The 23,141-nt window shown below is 43.8% G+C and overlaps 1 protein-coding gene across 6 annotated transcripts in view; it reads left to right on the top strand.

Annotated features, from left to right (window-relative positions):
* The window catches only part of MID1 (midline 1), a 328,983-nt gene that overhangs the window by 154,209 nt on the left and 151,633 nt on the right, over nt 1-23,141 (top strand). The window lies entirely within an intron of this gene.

Genomic DNA, 23,141 nt, shown 5'->3' with positions numbered 1-23,141 from the left:
GTGTATGATTCTGATGTAGTCAAATATTCTTATAAGATCCCCAAACACATGCAACTGTGTAACCTAGGCAGGGTTTGAACCTAGGTCTTCAGAAATGAAAGGCGACTGAGTTAATTTACTTCCCCAGCCTTGTACAGTAATATTTTAAGTGAATAGTAGAATCATAGAACTGGAAGGGACCTCGAGAGGTCATCTAGTCCAATCCCCTGCACTCATGGCAGGAAGGGAATTAGCTATTCTACTTTTAAAGGATAAAATTGTAATGTTTTCAGTATGTGAATTGACACAGAGCAAAATTCACACCGTAGTTTATTTTGTAGAAAATCAAGCAAGTCAGTGAAACTTTGGGATTCGATCATTTATGCTTTGGAGGTTAATTTATTTATTTTTAATTGTAACTGTTGTTGGGGTAAAAAGGTTAGTCATAGCTTCAGGTGATGATAGATACATTGTTTAATATTTGTGTTTATGCTCAGAATAAGGTCAAGAATCTTTGCCTAAAGTGCGAGAATGAATGTGATTCAGAATGATTAACACCCAGAGGAAATTTCTGAAGAGTTTATTTTGGCTAGTCTATAATTGATAATTCCCATGGCTAATGGCATGCCAGGCGCCACGTCTATCACCATCTGCAGATCTTAGCTCCGAGTAGCAGTTATTGGTCACATATGGTAGCTTGTCAACTGTCATTTTAAAAACAGAATGCAAAAGGGCACCTTGGTAAATTACAGCAATTGGGGGCTTAAATGATTCTGATGGTGGGCGGGGAGGGGGAATAAATGTAGCCCTGAGGTGAGCCTGCCTGCTGAAGGCAATAGACTTCCCCTCCCCCACCACTTGGGACTGCAGGTGAATGTGATTTGAGAGAGGTTCGCAGAATAGAAATTGGATCAAAGTGCTCTTTTGGTGCATGGTGCCCCATGTCTTCACCTGTAGGGCGGCAGACATGGTTGGGTCTGAAGGCTCTGGATGCATTAAAGTTTGTTGGATTTGGGGTTTTTGACAGTGTGGTCTCTTGCCTCCTTCTACTGTTCCTTTAACAGTGTGGCTCTCTTGCCTCATTTGTAATGCTACAATACTGTACTCGGTGTAAAGCACTCTAGGCCAGATTTATCCCTCCACAGTGAAGGAGGGGAGGATGTTTTTTGCTTACCCTATTCTGCTGGCAGCCATAACTTGGGCCACTTGCTGCATTGCCATGTGGTGCTTGCAATAGGAGTTAATTATTGGCATGCAATTTGGAATAATGGATCCGGGTCATATCACCTCCCTCTTCCAATCCATCACTGACTGCTCCACGCTGTCTCGAAATGCTCCCTGGTCTGTGGATCCTGAAAAGGCAGGGGTGGGGGAGGGGAGGCTGCTCGGTGCTAGGGTAGGTCATGCAGCCCTTTGCTGACCACTTTGCCCAAACCTAGCTGGTATAAAAGAGTCACAATGCTGGGATATATATCCCCTGGAGATATTCAGCCAGGTGTATCACTGCTCAGTGGAACATTCCTAACCCTTTAGTGTAAATTTGTAAAGTGCCCTCAGGGAACCTCTAGTTCTGTTAAAAAAGTAAACAGTACATGTACTGTTCAACACTATAGGGCTACAAAGTAAAATTGCATAGTTCTGTTCCTGTAGAGCTGGTTGGAAACCAGAATTTTCATTCAGCAGGAAATTCTGAAATTTCTGCGATGATGATATCCTGAATTGGAATGATGAAAAGCTGAAATATTGAAATTTCCCATGGAATGGAACTTTGAAACATTTTTTAATTCAGAACCATTGAAACAATTTGGAATTCAATTTCATTTTAATTATGTCAAATCATTTCATTTTGACTTTTATATTATATCAAAATATTAAATATAATATAATTATTAAACACACCTTATAAGCAGTGGAGACACAACTGCAGAAGAGGTACTTCTATAGATGAAACACCAGCTGGGGCTACAGATACCACAATGATGGGTCTGATATAAAAGCCTAGATGCGTGGAAAAATAGAATATTAATAATGCATTCACATTCATATAGCACCTTTGATCTCAAAGACTTTAAAGATTCTTTAGACATATTGCTCTGGTAAAATTTGGCCCTGGTTTAAAGTGTTTATATTAAAAATATGATGCACAGCTGTAGCAATTAATTTTAAATATTGTGCAGGTTTATTCTTATGTTTAACAATATTGAGGTAGGAAGTCTACTTATTAAAGCACTGGACTGGGATGCAGGAGAATGGGTTCAATCCCTGGCTCTTTTACAACTTCCATGCTCTCTCTGGGTATATGTTCATTGCAGACTTCGCTTGGACACTTGGTGTTGTTCCTAACCTCCTTCCTGTCCACACACAAAAACCTCTTAGTTGAGTCTGGTGGTGCTTTCAACCCAGGCTTGTTGGCCTAACTGAGGATATAGGTTGGAGGTCAAGTTCTGCTTTCACATGGGCTGATAACCTTTGCAGTGAGGGTGCAGGTTTTATCACTTGAATGCTGATAATCCTCCAGTGCCTTCCCACGATTGCCCCCGTGTGCCCAGAAGCACAGACAAGTTCTCCCACAGTTCACTGGGAAAGCAGTGTAGAGTGGCTCAGCTTACTGCAACACAAAGAACTGTGGAATGTGTCCCTAGAAATCCTCGTGATGCATGCGGGAGGGAGGGGGTGTAGCATCAAGACACAACAACTCTGGTTAGGGCTTTGCAGTGTGCAGTACTTAAAGTGTGTCTGGGCAGTGAAAGATCTGACAAAATAAAATAAAAATGAGCTGGATCACTGAGAGGTGCACTTTAAGCACTGTTTTACCAAAGCTGCTGCTCCCAGACTGAGAGACCCCTTCTCCCTTGTGCCCTCCTCCCCCCCCCCGACTTTCTTCAGACTACTTTAGCACTGGCAGCATGATTGCTCATATCTAAGGTAGGCTAATCTGGGTGCTCAGACCCAGATGCCAATTACTTTGCAGTGAAGACTTACCATGTGCGACCTAAGGCAAATCACTTAAACTACCCTGTGTTTCAATTCCCCAATCTGTAAAATGAGGATAATCCTTCCCTGCTTCACCAAGATGTTGTGAGGATAAAATCCATTAATGATTGGGTGGTGCTTGGATGTTGGTGCTGAGGGCCAGATAAATACCTAGATAAACGATGTGTTGTTTTTTTTTTAATATCAGGTGTGAAAATACTTAACCAAAGTTGTTGTCAGTGTTATACCTATACAGTTCTTCAAATAGGATTACCCTGTGGAGCTACCTGTTCAGGTATATTTTAGATGACACTCATGTTCTGCTCTCATATTGACTTGAAGCTTTCAGCCATCATCCTTGAAATGAGGACAGTGGAAGATGTCAGGAAGAGCTTGTATAGAAAATTGAAATTGGTCTCATTGGGAACAATGTTTAAAATATGTTATTTAGTGATTTCATGCGGTGCCAGCAAAGGTTTTTCTCTCTTTTGTAGTACAGTTAAAAGCCCATAAGAGTAGATCTTTGGGAATGATCAGAACTTTGATCTGCACAAATGAATTATGGAGTTTGTTTTGATGATGCCATACAAAAAATTTCAATTAACTTCATCTGAAAAATGCATGGTACTGAGAAACTTACATATCCGATTAATTGGCCTTCAGCTCTTGGGTCCCAGTTGTGACATACCGGGACACAATCCAGATTAGTGAGGGGCTGTGTGTAACTGCAGGCTGCCAGCTACACCCTGCAACCTCGGGTTCATTCAAACCACACCCTGAGTGTCTGTGTGTAACTGCAGGCTGCCAGCTACACCCTGGGTCTCACCACCCTTGATTATACTGCAGGAGGACCTCGACACCCCCCCATTCCCTGATCTTTCCCCAGAAACATATGTCCTGTATAGCCCAGCCCTCTTCTGGACATTACAAATATATTAAGTCCACTATTCCTTTAAGGAAATAATATATATACATCTTGTTACCCGAAATGGAGTTACCCAGACACTTGAACTTAAACACACTGGATTAGATAAAACAATAAAACAAGTTTATTAACTACAAAGAGAGATTTTAAGTGAGTACAAGTAATGAGGCATAAAAGTCATAAATGGTTACAAGAAAAATGAAGATAAAACATTTACTAACTGAACAAACTGTATTAAATTCAAGCAAAATTTCTCATCACATGCTTCCAGCGAGGTTATTGACCAAACTCTTTAGGTCAGGAACCACTCTCCCCGGCCCAGAGTCCAACGGCTATTTCCTTTGTCTTCTCATGTGCAGAGAATGCAATGGGCAAGGAAAGAGAGAAAGATCTGTTGGGGTGTTTGCCTGTTCTGTTTATAGTTTCAGTCCTCCTCTTGAAAAACATTTCCATCTGAGAACCAGGAGACTATGTGGAAGGATGTTCTCTGCTGTTTTTTTCCCCATTGTTTGTGCATCGTTTGTTTTTTTTCCCCCTTCCTGCTTGGTGGCATCGCCCCTGTTTACTGCTTAAATGCAAATTAAGGCAAGCACACATTCCTTTGTTTAGGACAGACCTTTTTCATGACTTCTGCCTGTGCGGGACTGTGAAGTTGGAACATGTGTTAATAGCATCATATAGGAGCAGGGTCATAACCAGTGCGAGGCAAGCAGGTATCTGCCCAGGGCGCAAAGCTGCGAGGGTGGAAAAATTATGAAAAAGTAGAGGGTGCAAAAATGCTTGCTCAACCTGGGTGCTAAAATGCCTAGTTATGGTTCTGTACACGCAGAGCCACCTGGCCACGCCTCCCCTTAGGAGATAGAGGAAAATGCCAGCAGCTTCCTGGGAGCCGCCTGAGATAAATGCTGCCTGGAGTCTGCACCCCTCTCCCCCTCCCATGCCTCAACCCCCTGCCCCAGTCTAGAGTCTCCTTGTGCACCCCAAACCCCTCATCCCTGGCCCCACCCCAGAGCCCGCACCCCCAGACAGAGCCCTTACTCCTTCCTGCATCCCAACCTCCTGCCCCAGCCCAAAGCCTGCTCCTACACCCCAAACCTCTCATCCCCGGCTCCACCCCAGAGCCCCCAGCCCAGAGCCCATACCACCTCCTACATCCCAAACCCCTCATCTCCAGCCCTACCCCAGAGACCGCACGCTCAGCCGGAGCCCTTGCACCCCAACCCCCACCCCAGCCTGGTGAAAATGAATGAGTGAGTGAGCGAGAGTGGGGGAGAGTGAGCGACTGAGGGAAGGGGGATGGAGTGAATGGGTGGGACCTTGGAGAAGGGGCAGGGCAGGGTGTTCGGTTTTCTGCAAATAGAAAGTTAGCAATCCTACCACCGACATAGCTATCCCTGCTCATTGGAGGTGGCTTAATTATGTTGAAAGGAGAGCTCTCTCCCATCAGCATAGGGTGGTTATGCAAGAGATCTTACAGTGGTGTAGCTGCATCGATACAGCTGTGCTGCTCTAAGGTCTCTAGTGTAGACACAGCCTAAGAAGTTTTATAGTGCTAATCTTTTAAACTTCCTTCTAGGGTTTTGTTACTAGAACCCACTGGGACTTAGGTATAGATACTTCACTCCAACTCTTTCCAGACATCTATTTAAAATAGAGCTCAGCTCGTCCACTCCAAAGTGACCACCGAGCAGAACTGCAAGAGACTGCAATAAGCAGACAGCTTTACACTGTTAAAATGCAGTTCTACCAAAGGTACCAAATAATTTGTGAGTAAATGGATTAATGTGCTTAAAAGGAGGAGCATTCATTGGTCACACATACTGTGAATATCCTATCTACATTTTATTTTTCTTCATCTCTGGAAATCTAGAAGGATCCTTTCTGTAGTAATGTTCAGAGTACATAAAGGCACGCCTGTTTCTTAGAATTAGTGAAACTATGAAATCCGTGAACTTTTCCCCATGTTCTTATAAAAGGAGTGCCAAATCTATGAATTTTAAAGCCATGGCAAATTTTTGTTGCCCTTGGCTGTGGATAACAGCTATATCTTTCAGTGATGTTATGTTTGAAAGCTGTTTTCTGTGTAACATCCAAAACTTCATCTTATGCTTTCACTTAGGCACCCACAGAAAGATGAATAGGCATCCTCTATTTAGAGAATTTCCTTATTTCATCTGAACCATTAATTTCATCTGTCTGCTTGATTGAAATGATTCAATGCCAATAATCCAGAGATATACAAAAATCTGTTTAGCAACTTGGTGTTCTTAAATCGGGAAATAAAGGATCTGATGTTATAATCCATGAAGGAATAGTTTGTGCTAGTAAAATGGGTTGTACGGGGCTCAGCCACAAGAAAACTGGAAATATTTCCTGTGTAATGAGCCATGCAGGGTAGAGACTTAAAGGAATGGCTGGCAGTACAGAGCTATCTACAGTGATGTAGTCATTTTTATGTTCCATTTAGGTTTTGTTGTTGTCGTATTTAAATGAAATTATGCAGAAGGAAAATATGGGTCCTATCATGTAACTCTGATGAGAAGAAAGATCAGCTTTCAAAGCATTAAGACTACCATTTAGAAGAAATACATACATCATACTCGGATTATTCAGCTGAGAACATTAGAGATGAAAGAAAAACACCCCTTAGGTTCAGGAAGGAAATTGTGGACTATTGAGCTTTCGCAAACGGTAAGAGCCAGTGCGGATGGATACAAACAGCAGATTCTTGGCTGAGTAGCTGCAACTTAAACAAAATAAGATAACGCTTGGACTGAACAGCCTGTATTTTCAGGAGTCATTACTAGTGATTTTGGGTGCCCAACCCAGGGACACCTTAAGACAGAGGTGGGCAAACTAAGGCCCGTGGGCCACATCCGGCCCGCAGGACCATCCTGCCCAGCTCCTGGCCCGGGAGGCTAGCCCCCGGCCCCTCCCCTGCTGTTCCCTCTCCCCTGCAGCCTCAGCTCATTGTGCGCTGGTGCAATGCTCTGGGCGGCCGGGCTACGAGGTCTTGCCGGGCAGCGCAGCTGCAGAATCGCGGCCTGACCCTGTGCTCTGTGCTGCGCGGTGGCGTGGCTGGCTCCAGCTGGGCGGTGCGGCTGCCTGTCCTGGTGCTCTGGGCGGCACGGCTGTAGCGCCGCCAGCCACCAGGCAGCGCGGTAAGGGGGCAGGGGGCGTTGGATAGAGGGGCGGGGAGTTCAGGGTGGTGGTCAGGGGGTGGGGGTGTGGATAGGGATCAGGGCAGTCAGAGGGCGGGGAACAGGGCTCCCCGGGGGGCAGTCAGGAAGGAGGGGGGTTGGATGAGGCAGTGGGGGGCAGTCAGGTGCAGGAGTTCCAGGGGTGGTCAGGAAGAAGGGGTGGTTGGATGGGCCAGGGGTCCTAGGTGGGAAGTCAGGAATAAGAGGAGGGGTTGGTTGGGGCAGCAGGGGGCAGTCAGGGGTGGGGGAGTCTGGGAGCGGTCAGGGGACAGAGAGGGTGGATGGGGCAGTGGTCCCGGGGGGGGAGGGGGGTGTCAGGAGACAGAGAACAGGGGGAGTTGTATGGGGCAGGAGTCCCAGGGGGCGAGAAGTGGGGGGGGGTCTGATAAGGGGCGGGGGCTGGGCCATGCCTGGCTGTTTGGGGAGGCACAGCCTCCCCAAACTGGCACTCCATACAATTTCGGAAACCCGATGTGGCCCTCAGGCCAAAAAGTTTGCCCACCCCTGCCTTAAGAGGATCTGATTTTTCAGAAAATGTTGAACACCTGACCTCCAATAAGCAGGCCTCTGAGATGTCTCAAGTTGGACCTCAAAAAATGGACATTCTACCTTCTAAAGATGATCCTGGGAGCTCAGATTCATAACTTTGCTTGATAGTAAAAAGTATGGACTCAACAGAGATACTGGATTTATGGCTTATAACAATCTCTAACTCTCTTAGCACCCTCGTCCCCCAGCCTTCCCCCCTCCCCCCCTTCCCTCCTATGACTGGAGAGGTATTAATGGGCTACTTCATTCTGAATGGTCCCTTGAAATATACGTTAGCTACTTTGGCTAAACAATTTTGTTCTGCTTGTATTTCGTTGTGACACTTTGTGTATGTAACTTTAGCACTCTCGTAGCCAAGGTGGAGTCTGCTCTGCAGGCAGCTCTGGACAAGAGACCGCATATGCAGGAATGCAGCAGGGAAAGTCCCTTCCATCCCAAGGACACCTGTTTCAAACCCCCAGAGTGAACACACCCACCCACAGGAAAAGTACAATGGATATAACAAAAGGGAGATTTTTATTTACAGAGGGATGAGAAAAGAAAAACAACCAGAGGAAATATAGGTGGAGCAGTAAAACAGGGTTGCATCCAAACTAAGGCCCCACGGGTCCAGTGGTAGCACAGTCTGAAAGGGTAGACACTGAGAAACGTCTGCACACAGTGTTCAGGAATCCTGAGCAAAGTTCCAGTCCAGTGGTGAGTCTTGGGTGCTCCTGGTCGTCTTCGGTGCCAGTAAACTTTCCTCAACAAACTCCTCCAGTGCCCTCTTCTGCTGTTCTCTGCAAAGCCACACAGAGCAACCACCTCCCCACTTAACTAGCTAGCAGCCTCCTTCCTTATTCCCAGTGCAGTCACAAGCCCCAATACTCACAGCCCCATGCAGCTCTGGGCAGCAGTGATACAGCTCTGGCCTGTCCTTCTCGAGCGATTCCTCTCTGGCACAGTGCTCCTCGTGGCTCCTGTCCTGGGGTGTCCCCGATCAGCCACGCTGTCCTTCCCAGGCTTCAGGCAGGTTCTCCGCTGCTTCACTTTGTGAGGGCCTGCGGGCTGCAACCCTTCTCTCTCTGGAGCTCCAGAGCCACCATTCTGGAGTTTCTCTCCTTTCTCTCGCTGCTCCCCCTCCCCCCTTAGGAAAAAGATTTAAAGGGGCCATACTCTCTAAACCCCAAAGGGGTTACATGTATATTTCCTAGACCTGAAGGAGAGCTCTGTGTAGCTCAAAAACTTGCATCTTTCATCAGCAAACTTAGATGCAATGTGTTCATAGCCCATGCAATTCCAAAGTCTGTAGCCCTTTGCAGGCTACTGAATGAGGAAATCCCAAACCTCACTATCGAGAGCTCAGGGATCCAATTGTCTTTGGCCTGGAAGATGAGTAGATACCTAAAGGGCTTTCATCCCAGCTAGCCTCTGTGGCACTGGAAAACCAACCCACCATTCCCCCCATGGGGAATCTAAGCCTTCTGCCAAGGCAAACTGCCACAGATGCTGCTAACTTCGAGTTTAGCTGGTGAAAACCCACCTGCAACCAATTTCAATCTATTACAGTATGTCCAAGCTGAAAATACCTGTGTTCGTGTCAAAGAGGAGTGTCCTCAGCTTCAGTTTTTCATCCCAATGAAATGTAGAAGAGTTCATTCTCCCAGCTAATCTCCTTCCATGGTTGATCCACTGCGCTGTCAGTGCCTCTCCAAACTCATTTCAGTAGCAGCTTAGGCCATGCAGTCCTGGTCACTGGGAAAAGTTGCTTTGGCCCAGCCCAGTCCCGTGGCTGGGGACCCTTAAGTGTTGCCAGCTTTTGCAATTTTATCACATCTCCTTTTTCCTTAAAGTCCTCACTCCCAAGGTCAGATAGTTAAGTAAGAATCTCAGCTTTGCTTTTTTAATATTTTTTAAATAAGTCTCTAGCTCTCATGGTAGTTGAACCTTACAAGTTCAAAACCCAGAGGCGTGTAAAAAAGATCCCCAGACTTACTATTTTTTCAATCTTCTCATGATTTTTAAGCCACTCGGGATTTTTGGAGCCCTGACTTATGATTTTTTGATTGGTGAGTATTGGTAATAATGAGTTGCATACTTGGGTGCAGAGCCTGCATTTGGAGAAGACTGGGACAGAGCAGGAAGAGACCTGCATCATTCTGAAGCCACCTCTTATGAGCAGTACCCTGCCAGCCAATCCTAGCATTCCTTAGATATGTTGGGTTTGGCCAACAACAACAATCCTAAGAAAGGAAGGCTACTATGGTTATTGGACCCTTAGTTCAACCTCCCAAGCACCTTGCATGAGAGGCAAGGCTCCTGGTACAAAGAGAGGGGAAGTTACAGGGATGCTTGTCAATACTGGCCACCACAAAAAATTGATCTACCTCAGAAATATGTTTGTTAAAACGCCTGTCCCCCCAGAATACTATTAGTTTCTGTAACATCGTGGCTTCATTCTGTATCCTAGATCACGTTATTAAATTATTTGAATGGGTGACTATCAGGAACAATTAACAGTAGTGCTAATATGTGCACTGGTTGTAATGCTGGTGTAATTGAGGGTAAGCTCCTGTTTTACGTGTTCAATATTTAGCGTTAGACATTTTAGTGCATATAAATTCCAAGGGTTTTTATAACCTGTTGGTTTTAATTAGACTCAGACTATAAACTGGCAGACACACTGGCAGTTCAGATGTCATATTTTTTTTAAAAGTGAAAATCAGAGAAGTTACAGTGGGGACATTAGATCAAGAGAAGTCAGAAAAAATGCATTTCAGTGACTTCACTTAATCTATTCCAAACTAAAAATGGGAAAATATGTGTGTGATTTTATAAGGTAGGCATTCCGTGACCATTCATAATACAACATGGGGGAGGAAAAGCCCAGTTTTTCTTTTGCCACAGGTGCTGCTGCCAAATTGGCACCAGCTCAGCATCTAGGGATTTTAAGCTTTGCACCTATGATTTGCACTACTCAGATTTTAGTGCGTGATTTCATTTGATATCCAGGAATGTTTCTGTACAACCAGGACACTGTCAGCCAAATGCTGCTCTCGGTTGCACTAGTGCAAATCCTGAGTAACTCCATTTACAAAGAGCATCTAATAATCACACCAGCTATGTAGGTTCCTGATTCTGGATGTGGATGCCTAGCTCTTAGGCACTCAACTTCGAATTTTTTTCACTATAGTCAGTTTAGTCAGTTCAAGAATCATTCTCTCATGGTAAATTTTCTTCTAACTTCCCATTATTTTATGAAGAAAAGGAGTACTTGTGGCACCTTAGAGACTAACCAATTTATTTGAGCATAAGCTTTCGTGAGCTACAGCTCACTTCATTGAGTGCCACAAGTACTCCTTTTCTTTTTGCGAATACAGACTAACACGGCTGTTACTCTGAAACCTGTCATTATTTTATGGTTTCCCCAACAAAGGAAATATTTATCACATAAAGATAGCCTGGTCAATCCTTGTTGTTCTGCACATTTGTTAAAAAAGGCATGATTACTTTGAGCCTCATCTCGCTTCTCTACAAATGGCCCAGTCCACCTCCCACTGAAGTCAAGCACAAAACTCCCATTGTCTGCAGCAAGAAGTGAATGGGATTCATGAGTGCTCAGCGTCTTGCAGGATCCCATTCAATGTACTTTCCATTGAAAGTTAAAGAACTGTCCATTTCTTTAACTCTCATCCTTCATAACCACAAGCATTCACATAAAATAAAGCTATATATTTTGGCAATGTCTATGCATATTTGAACAGTAGCATTTATATATGGCAAATAATTTACCGTAAAATAAGTGGCACATGGACCACATTTCCCATTTTTTTATTAGGGTACTATATGCTCTGATTGAGCTAGCATGCTAAAAATAGAGTGTATCTGCACCTGTGCGAGTGATGGGAGGGGCTAGCTGCCCTGAGTACGTACACGTCTGAGAACCTATGCACATACTTGGGGCACTTAGCCTCTCCACCACTCACACCACCCCAGTTATACTCTATTTTTAGCACACTAGCTTCATCAGAGCCAGTGTGAGTATGTCTCCACAAGATGGAATTAATCCATCTTGAAGTGTAGCCGCACCCAGAGTAGCATAAAATCCTGGGTCAATCGTATGTTAAAATAAAATATTAACTTTCTTTCTTCATAATGTTTCAAAATGGTTGGCTCCTGAGACATGGAAGATAAGTGATGCTATGTGTGTAGTTTCCAGTCTTTCTTTCACCTCTGAAGGCCTGGGTTATAATCTGATTGAAGTGGCAATTGAAACAAGATTGATGGTCTCAATTTAGCTCCTAATGTACATTTGTTAACAGCCACCCTTATGCAGTTCAGCACAGTTAGTGGTCTATACACAGTAGAGTCTGAGGACTGGAATAATAGGGGTATTGCAGCTCAAGACTGAGGAGCATTGGCAGAACTACATGAAAAGAATTTACACTGTACACTTGGCTCTTACAAAATCCAATAAACTTACTTTTTATATGCCACAAAAATTGATTCCGATTTTACAGTGTAGAAAAAATACCCAATCCAACAACCATCACATGCCTTAGTTCCCATGGATGACAGAATGTACCAATGTTTGCATTATAAATAGAAAAGCTTTCTGTGTTGTTTGTGGAGGAATCACTCAGGAGGAGGAAATGCATTATGGTAAAAGTAATTTACTTGTGATTTTGCAGCGCTTTGTTGAAGGTATCAGCAAAGCAAGGAAATCTTCACTTAGCAGAACGAGAGCAGATGGCATATTATTTTTATGGTATCCTCAAGCAGGAAGCTGTGCTAGATTACAGCAGTGATTCACATCTGACTACTTCTGAATTCATAACAGGGATGATATAGTGGTGTGACACGTATTTGGTTTCCATAAACCATTCTTTGGTATACATTAGAATTTAACCTTAAATAATAGTAGTGAAAATAAATGTAGATGAGCCAAAAAAGATGAAGCCAGACCCATATTGCTAAATTCTGAGAGGAAGACTCTATAATGCCTTTTGAAATGCACTATGGCAGTTAATCCCATTTATGTAACCCTAGATAAATCTGTGTACCACAAACCTCAGCAAGTAGGTTTTTGCAAGACACAGAGCAGACATAGCAGAAGAAAGAGTTTTTAGAGCTCAGCACGCCAGGGAGCTAACATGTATAAAAGCTACTGCTCGAATGGACCATAGTTTAATCCCTGGTGCTGCCAGTCAGGATAGTGATTAAAAATCACCCATCCAGAGAATTACTTCTGGATGTTGTTATGCCAGGTTGTGAGGGTGAGGTTAAGGGGAGGAGAAAAGGAGGGTTTGTGTGGGGAAGGATGGTGTCTGAGCAGTTCTTTTTGAAAAGGAGGGAGGGAAAGTGGGGGAAACTTGGCTGGCTTGAAGAGAGAGAACAAAGCTCCCTTTACTAAACTCACAGCCAGCCCCGCAGTCACAATTTCTGTGTTCCTCATGGGTCGGCTACTGCACTGTTAATACACCAAAGAGGGAGCAGAATTGTGAACAAAATGTCAGTGACGGAGAATTAATGAGAAACTTTTAAATGAGGCAGGTTTTGGACTGAGATAATAACCAATAGCAGTACTAGCCAGGCTGTTGTGAAGCCCTCAGGGGATTTTTTTTTTAATCTGCTTTTCCCCAGGTGCAAAGTGTGCCGTTCTTTAAGTAGGTTCTTCTGTACGTCAAAAGAGTGTCGGCATTGATAGTAGTATAATATAGTCTTCAGTGTGAGGGGGGGTAGGAAGACTAACTAGCTTTTTTTTTTTTTTTTTTTTTTACCTTCTCCTGGTAATTCAGATGTGTGGGAATTTTTCTTTATTTTGATTGTATAATTGATTAATAGATATTTTACTTCCAGGGTCTATTTGATGCTCTTAAAACAAGGGCTGGGGAAGGAGGGGAGGAAAGTAAATATAGTTCATCTGCAAATTATCCTAAACAAATACTGCCCCTAGCTGCAACTCCTCTTTCAGCATTAAACATTTAAGCGATGTCTGTGCTGCTGCCTTTTAAGTTCACACATATATCTCCTCGGGTGTTTCATCTCCGAGGCTTTTTTTCACATCACGTCTATGTTAGTGAGGAGAAAATGCTTTGGGTTCTGATCACTGCAAGAGGTCAGTTCATGGAGTTGCTGGCACTCAGCCTCTTGCAAAGTAACTGTACCCACTATTTTTGATGGAGAGACTTCAGTCTGATAGATTTACTTCAGCGTACCTGAACTACACAAAGTCCTTAATGCCGGTACATTTTAATAGAGCTAAGCCAAATGCCATAAAACCACCTTCTTCCGTTCTGGATTCCAACTGACTGTTTTATATTTTATGCTCTTCAAAAGTGAGGAGAAGAATGGCAGTTTTGCTTAATACACATTCTGAACTGGTAACATGAAAGAAAGCTCAGAATATGGTCTATGGCTAACATCCAAAACTAGGAGTAAGAGAGCTGAGTTCTGTTCCCACATATTTCCTGCTGCCACAGGTGTGATTTTGGGTTAAGTTATTTAGCCCTTCTATCCCTCTTTTTTTTTTTCATTTGAAAAATGGGGCTAATACTACTCAGATCCAGTGTATTCTGCAACTCTTTGACCTTGGAGCTTACTGTGCAGCCCCCCTTTCTGAAGAATTGTGCTTCATAATCTGACCTTCCATTTTAAAAAAAAGTTCCTTCTGGTAGTGGAGATAGTTTAAAAAGTGACCCCCAGTGCAAACCGATGCAGACTCATTTGCCTATGTGTGCACACAGTCTGAAACAGTAGGTCTGAGAGGTGTGAACTGTCTCATTGATCTCATTTGGGGTCTAATGTATTCTGTAATTCTGTTGTTGTGTTGTAATATGGAATTTTCTCAAAATACCATGGGATTTTGTATTTTTACCACAAAACTCCCATTTTGCAGTAGCCGGGTGCCCAACATTTTATTTTCTGTCTCCCTGCCCTTCTGGGACCTGTCTGTAGTTTCCTCTTGCTCTGTAGCTTCCTCCATAAGGAGGAGTTAATTGGATTTTAGTGCATGCTCTCCATACAGTTCCACATAAGAGAATCCCTAAAATCATCAACGGCTCTGAAGTCAAGGAGCATTTTCAACTGAGTCGTGACTATGTTTGTTTTCCTGGAGGTGAAGACAGGGGAGTAATAGGAAAGGAGGATATTTCATGCAATAGAAGAAATGAATGTTGCCATGGGATTTAGGGTTTGCAGCCACAGAATTTAGGAGCTACTGATGTGGAATTTGGTCCCGTTGTGCTGTGGAATACTTGGGGCCCTTGAGAATACCCATCTCAAAAGATTATTGTGAGGATTAACTAATGTTTGTAAAGTGCCTTGAGATCTCCTGGTGGAAGGCACTTATAGAAGTGCAAAATATTTATTTTTATTTATAATTGTTAATTTTTTCAGTATGGAAAATACTTAAAGGAATCACTGGATATGGCCTTTTGTTTCCTCCTTCACTTGAGTCCCCAGCTTGAGTCATATTCCTTTACTTCACAGTTCACAGCACCTGCCAGTGGTAATAGGCTAAATGTGTTCTCCAAACATCCCTATGCTAATTGTTTGCTAGTGTAGGTCAAAAACTTTTTCAAGGCAGCTTAGCCACCCTAATGCATGCTCTTCCATATTCTTCCTTCATTTTGACAGAAAAGCTCTAAAAAAATCAATTTCTTGGCTCTGCTATTCAGGCACAGTGACATGAAGCCTTTTCAGATGCTATAAGTTCAACAGCAACGCTCCTGAAAATGGCGATAATTCAAAAACATATTTTTTGCTTGTCTAGAGTCTGATTTAAATGTGCTATCTTTTCCATGAGGAATTTGTGCATCAGTCATTCCACTGATCATACGACATGTTAACCAATCAACTCGTAGATTTCAGTGTCAAGCTGAAAACAATTCCATATAATTCAAAAAGTTGTCTTATTCTGTTTATAAACTCAGTATTGTGCCCCCCGCCCCGATCTCTATATGGTTTACGGGTTCAGTGAGTTTCTACTCACAAAATCCTTCTGTCTGGGGTAGGATTTGCTCACACTGACTACACAAGAAGCCAAGCATTCCACCCCTCAATCTGTGGGCCATCTGAGGTGGGCTGGAAGCCCGACTAAATTTCTGACCCATCACCCTTTACATACTACTTGTAGCTCCTGAACAGCGTAGCTCCCAGGCAGGAGTGAAAGTAACTTACATTTCTTATCAGTACAGTCGTATCGCAACCCACCTCCATTCCTACACACTTAACTTCATGGATCTCTTTGCATGACTTTGATATAGAAATTAAAGCTACGACTACCAATGCTGTCTCTAGAATAAAACTTTAATAGTGGAATAAAAGCCTGAACTCACTGTCACACTTCTCTCCTCTCCTCCAGTTTAAGGGAGCCCCCATGGAAAGAAGACAGCATGGAGGGAGGGGGAGAGAATCTATGTATGTAAACCAGACTCAGAGGAAATACAGCAGGCAGAGGGAGGGGGAGGGAGCCTCAGCCAACCCCACTGAGCTCTGCAGGTGCAAGACTCAAAGGAAAAGTCCCTGCAGGCTCTGTCACCACGAGCCAAAGCCACCAGCTCCACTGCCCCATGCAGCTGTGGGACAGAGCTGGGCTAGCTTCAGGATGATGCCCAGGAAATGCCCTGTCTCCCAGGGCAGCAGCCCATCCCAGCTATCAGCGCCAATTCCAGCTTGAAGTAATGGGCCAGCAGCGGCCATGGTCAGGGTGTCTTTGTTGGAGCCATCGATCCAGTCATCCAGCGCCGCACCCCCCTACCCTGCCCTTGGTGGAGGAGCTGGAGAGAAGATGAGGAGGGCATGGTGACTTTGTTCCATATTCCACCCGGTGGCTCCCTCCTCCTCCGGCCAGGCTAAGGAAGGTGGCTAGGTTTGGCGCTTCACCCCCGCCTCGCACTCAGCAGCGGCTCCTCTCCAGCTTGCGGCAGGGAGGAGGGGAACTGGCTGGCAGAGAAGCCCAGCCACTGCCAGGAAAACTTCCAGGCTCAGCAGCTTCTGCTCTGCCAGGCTGCGGAAGGGAACCGTGCATGGGAGCCATCCGGGGGGGACAGAGGTCCGGGGGTGGCAGCAACACACACAGCGATGGGGGCTGGTGGGTGGGGGCTGCAGCTTCAAGGGGAACCCACAGCGAACCTGCCCCAGCCACCCTCCAGCGGCTCAGTCCTGGCTTGTGGAAAGTGTGAGCGGGGCAAGGGACATCCGGGGAGGGACTGGAGCAACCTTCTAGAAACTCCCACATTGGCGCATACAGCTGATCTTGCTGCTCTCCCTGTTGTCATGTCATGCCTTGAGATGAATGTGCTGCACGTCAGCCCCTTCCAAGCCACAATTTCATTCATGGCATGGGATTTCACTGAGTATAAGGAGGTCCCACACATGAAATGAATAGCAAGTCTCCTACATGACGAGCGATAAATGTGATCTGTTTCACTGTAATGATGTTGTTCATTGCACTGAATCCCCTTTCGCTGTGAGCGTTGCTTGCAGCAAGGGTGTCCACTGCAAGGACAAGGGTTTTTTTAAGTTTTCCAAGAAGGGTTTTCCTTCAGAAGCCTTGAATTCCACAAATCCCAAGTGTGTATCCTGTTGATTTATTCTCCATTGATCAGCCAGTGCTGTTATTTCCCTTTCTCCAAAGTGGGGATTCTCTGGATTCTCTTGCCATTTTTCAGGATTCAAAAACCGACAAATTGTTAATTAAGTTCTTATAATCAGAAGCCCTTTCTTTGTGTGTACTTTGATTGGCTTTGTTCGAGGCAGTGGTGAATAGTTTTGTCCTCGTGTTGTCAACGACTACTTGAATGAATTGAGACAAGTTGATTCTGGGTTTTTTTCCAGCGCCGTTTAGTTTGCTGTTTTTGAACATCATGGATTGTTAAGCCTTCTGAGCTTGTTCAGAGTGAACTCCTGGGTCTGTTTTTAGACTTTTGATTCTCTTGATGTGTATTTTCATTAGGTTGTCTGCTTTTGGAATGGTCATGTCTCGTTCTTGTAACATCTCAGACAAGTTCTTCAGTTCTGTCAGCACATGTAGCATTAAAGAAAGGTTTTTGATAAAATTTACAGAACACAGCTTTGAGCATAGTCCTTGAAATTTAAGATATTCGCTTCTGACTCTCGACCGGTCTTGTGAGGCAGCCTCAGTGTTTTACCAAAGCAGAGTATGTTTGCCATACTGTACTGACTGCTCTTCACATTGATGCCACCCACCTTAAATTGTACTTCAAAAAAATTGGCAAAGTATTCAGTGTGTAATTCTTTGGCATGAGCTCTCAGTTCACGAGAGTTTTTTGGTGACTGACTGTACAAGAAATATAATGCATCCAAAAAGGCCTTAAAGTCATTTGTACCTCCAAAATTTAGAGCTTTAGCTTCATCCACAGTAAGTTCCAGTCTCTGGTTGAGGCAATGCTATAATATCACGTTAGGAAAGTCTGTTTGTAGTAGTTTTCCAACACCAGCTTTGACTGCTAACATCACATTTGTGCCATCACTACAAAAGCTGATCAACGCTTCCAATAATAGTTCTTTAGTGAACGCACAATGCAGCAAGCATTTCAAAATTTCCCCTTTAATGGTTGCTGCTGTTGTGCTTTGCAGCTCAATCAAGTCCAGAGGAAATGTTAGTGGCCTCATAATTCCATCTATACTAGCTTTCAAAAAAGTGAGAGTCGAGTATCCAGGAAGAGTAGTTGATTCATCGACAAGTACTGTAATTTTTGACTTATTGTTGATTTTGTTGACCATTCTCTTATTCATTTCAGTGAATATATGATTGATTATATCTACACAAACTATTCTACTATGCAACAAACGCCCTGTTTCAATTCCATTGATTTGCTGTAGGTCAATGGGGCTCTCGTGGTCACTGGGTGGTTGATGTTGTTTTGGCAATGTAGTAAGCTGTACAAAATACACGAGCAGTAGTTTCAAATGCCTCTTCTTTACTTTTAGCATTCAGATTAAGAAGAGTTTCTTTTTTAGCCATGGCTTGAATTTTTTCAGCTTCCATGTGAGCTGCCGATTTCTTATCTTCATTTATTTTTTTGCAAAGGGAGGACAGCTCTGTCTCTTTATTCTTTCCATACGAGGATATTTCACAAGAGGCCCAGTTTAGAGAGATGTTCACCCTTCTTGCAGAATGCAGCTTCAAATCAGAAACATCATGACGTACTGTGCACCCAAGTTTACCGCCCGAAGCAAAAGGCCAGTAGCTTTTATTTTTGAACTCCTCAAATTGCATTTTTAACCATACAGCAGGGTAAGGTGGTTGAGTCCTAGTTTTCTTACCTGGCAATTCAGTAGTTTCATTTGTCTCCTCTCTTTGTGGTGGCTGCAGGTGACCACATGACAAAGGTGTAAAAGTATCAGTGTTTTTTCCCTGTAGATGACTTTCAGCTTCTTCATTTGTTGCTGTTCTTTTTGACTGACAATCCCCATTTCCTCACTTTTACATTTAAACTTAACCATTAGGGTCTGTTGAACATGTATATTCTTAGGTGGCATTTTTTTTTCTCACCTAAATTGCGTGCCTGACAAGACAGACTTGACCAATAAGAAGCAAGCATGGTTACCATTATGGCAGTATAGCACTCAAAAGCTAACGTTCGGAACAACCACGTGAACATCTTCCTGTGAAAACAAAATCTTCTTGCTTGACAGATCTCCACACGCACACACACACACACACACACACACAGAGAGAGAGCAGGTGTGTATATATATACATACAATAAAGCTCATGCTCAAATAAATTGGTTAGTCTCTAAGGTGCCACAAGTACTCCTTTTCTTTTTTCAAAAAGGATAGCTTTTCACTGTAACACCCACAGCCCCCCGGAGCAGGACACCATTAAGCAGCAACCCGAAAGCTGGGTGCCCACAGACTCACTAGCGCACAGCCAGACCTTGCCTCTTGCAGAAGTTCCCGAGGTGTTAGCCATGGAAACATTCCCCCCACCCCTCAAAGGGATGCCAGGCCGGCACCCTCCCCACTCCAGAGTCCCGGGCTTTATGGCTGGAGAATGCACCTGGCTGTTGGAATGGGTGGCTGCTTGCACAAGGACAGTAAGTCACAATGCAGCTGCCCGACCAGAAGCCACACCAGCAACCAGCCCTCGCCGGTTGCTGCCTGCAGAGAGCCAGCAGCTGCCGCTGCACTCGATGCTGGGCTGGGTCCACCAAGGAGTAACCGAGGCAAACCACAGCCAGCCAGGGGCAAGGGGCTGCACTATGCCCTCCAGTGCCCCAGACCTGCCCTATTTCCCAGCAAGTGAACAGATCTCAAGGATTGTTCTAATTTCCCAGGAGCATAAAAGGGCACAGGGGCACACCAATGCGTGGCTAGTAGGGTGAAGGAGAGAAGTGAATGAAGGACAACTAGAAATAGCCTTCATGAAATATACAAGATACTTTGAGAAAATTTTGTCAATTTCAGCTTCCGGATTAAAATCTAGAATTAAGACCGACATTAGCTAGCAACTTTAAAATGGCAGAAATCTGGGTTTGTTTGTTTTGCTTTGTTCCTAAAATGGAAACATTATTTTTTGTTTTGTCTGAATTTAAAAATTGCATTAAAAATGAGGATCTTTTCTACCTAAACAAACAAAACTCCCACAACCCTGCAAGTTACAGAGAGAGACAGGGCACTGAAACAAAACAGAAAGAGATCTGAGATCGCGCCTGTATGTTCTAACGACATTTCAGGTGTTTATATATTGAATTAAATAGGGTGGAAACTATTTTTCCTTTCAAAGGCGGCACAATAATTTCCCTAACTATCCAGTTTTCTCCTCCAGTCTCTTTGTGGTTTTGTCTATAAGGCTAATTGCTTTCCTTGTGATTTTTTCGTTGCTTTAGCAAAATTCATTTGCCAAAAATAAGCCCCGATGACACATCTTCCCGCCACGTTCTCCATTTTTTTAAAGAGCAACATTTCAAGGAGGATCTGCTAGCAGTTTGGGCATTGCATCCATCCTCCTGGAGTGTGGGTTTTGACCCCCGATACCAGCCATTTTTTTAAAAAAGGGGGTGCAGTGATGGAGGGATAGACTTGAACTTGGAAATAGTCCCTGATTTTATTTGTGTATTCGATCCAAGGCAGAAAAAAACTGTCCCTTGGTCATACCAACAACTGTGAAATAAACAAGGATGCCAGAAATGGCCCCTAATCTTGCAGGTTGAACCGGGGACAGAACATTAGCTGAGTTTAAGCTGTTATCCAGCCAAGCAGAGGTGAAAGTAAGCCGGTACTGAATGCTTTGGCCACTCTCTTACCGGTACGCTGCTGCACATTCTTAGCGGTACACCGTACTGGCTTACTTTCACCACTGCTCCCCAGAGACCTTTCTTGCTGGGGGATTCCACAGTCTAGTTGTGTCCTGAGCCCCCTTCAGTAGGCATATCCAGGAGGCACAGAAAGTTGTTATAGGAGTGCTCTGTAATAGAACCTATATACATGTAAATAGTTAGTTACTAGATAAAATGCCCATAGTTGGCATTCAGGAATATGTAGAATCATTTCTGGGTTTTATATGTCCAACAAAATTTTTGATGATACAAATTTCTTCCTGGGTGTAGCTGTTTACATAGAGCTCTTAACAGAGGGAAGCCTGTGGTTACTGCAGTGGCTGGGCCTTATTTTTAAAGGAGCTGAGCCCCCACAGCTCTCACTGTCTTAATCAGTAATTTTGGGGTATTCCTAAAATCAGACCCAGTCTGTTTGCAGCAGTCTGTGTTTGGGGGAGTACTCAGACACCATTCAAATGGGGCCTCTTCTCATCTCTGGAGCTGGAAACCCACAAAAGGGAATTCTCAGGGTTGGTGGAATGGGAAACGTGCTGTGTCAGTGGCTCTTCTCACTTCTTGCCTGGCCCAGCCAGATCTGTGATTTTGGAGGCCCTCCAGGTGCAGAAACTCAGGGGAGACCGTGTTTAATAGAAAATCAGACACCTGTATTATTTATAAAAAGGGACATTGCACCATGGGAAAACTGAAAAAGAGAACATGTAATTTATCTAATTTGTCCAACATTTTCATATTCCCTTGCTACTATTAAAGAGATTTGTGCTTTCAGAAGACTTTCTCCTCACAAATCAGCTTCTCGGCAATAAAACACTAAATCTACTGCATGTTTATGGCATGAGTTATTTTTCTTCTTCTTTCTCTCCTTTAAAGCAAAAAGCACTTAAATGATGTCTTTGAATGTGGTAGAGAGAGAGTGAATGTGAAAGTTAAATAAATCTATGCAAGAATATCATCATCTGTATTTTCACAGCCCTTGCTCCTTACTGATCTAGTTGTTTTCATACTCTCCAACTCATCTTGTCCTAGGCACAACAAGTATTGATCAGAGAAAGGGCAGCAATTTCACTCATGGAGTGGATTTAGAATACAAGCTTGGATTTAGAATACAAGCTTGATTCTGCCCTTTGACAAATTACTGCACTTATGCATGTACATGCAATGAGGAACTGTTGAGAAAGGTGGCATGCTGCATAACCGGGCAGGGCTGAGCCATCGGTGTGGCAATCTCCTTTCCAAGGCACAGTGAGTGCATTTAGTTTATCTCTCAGTAGAAATAAAAAACACACTTTAGCTTTGTTCTTTTTTTCCAGCTTCTGCATTAAACAAACCCACATATTGATTCTTTCTGGGGTCTGAGGTGGGAGTGCTTAGTGTTCTTATTCTGTTAGGAGAGTTCTCAAAGAAATGAAGACAGAAGCCAAAAGGGCTCTTGCTCACCTCAAAATATAAATTGACTTAACATTGATGTATCTAGGTGAGGAATCTGCAGTTGTTTTAGGATGGCTAGCGGGGTGGGATGGGCCTCAAAAGGCTTGGTTTCTAGCTGCCATGATGATGCAAAGTGTAAATGACATTTACATCAGCATGCCAGCCCAGTGGACTCCATGATCTGAAGACAGATTAAACAAGCCAACTGTGTGCTGAACTGGCTGACACTCAGATTGGGTTCCCAGAAGAAAAGGTTCTTCTTGGCTAACTGCTTCTTAAGGAATATGCCCTGTCCTTTCATCCAAGCTCTGGATTGTGGTCTCTTCTCATCTGGCACTGTGACATGATGAAGTCAGAATTCAAATGTCATCACTTTATGCCACAAAAACAACACTGAATTTATACATAGATTCTCTTAGTTCAGAAGAATCCAATGGCCTGGCTTGGAATTTTTTTTATTTATTTTGCTCAGCCCTACCAGAGATTTCTGTTGTTGTTGAAGCTTTGTGGTTACTCTCTGGAATGTGGAAGGATAAATGCCATTTGGAGAGTTGTAGCTACGATAACAGCAGCTTGTATGTCTGATTGCTTCAAGCATGAAGGGCAATCCTGAGCCTGTTTGGCAGTATTTGGATCAAGAGGCTAGGAGATAGCAAGAAAGGAATAGAGCAGTCTTTCATTGCTGAGCTTATGCATACAAGGCTGACAAGAATATAGACAAGAGACAAAAACAAGAATATAGAAGACTGGTAGACTTTCTGAGAACAGTGGATTTTGCTACTGGCACCTGAAAATTGAGCT

This window comes from Caretta caretta, chromosome 1 (assembly GCF_965140235.1).
Source record: "Caretta caretta isolate rCarCar2 chromosome 1, rCarCar1.hap1, whole genome shotgun sequence".
NCBI classification, from domain to species: domain Eukaryota; kingdom Metazoa; phylum Chordata; order Testudines; family Cheloniidae; genus Caretta; species Caretta caretta.
This window is presented reverse-complemented; position numbering and strand designations above follow the sequence as displayed.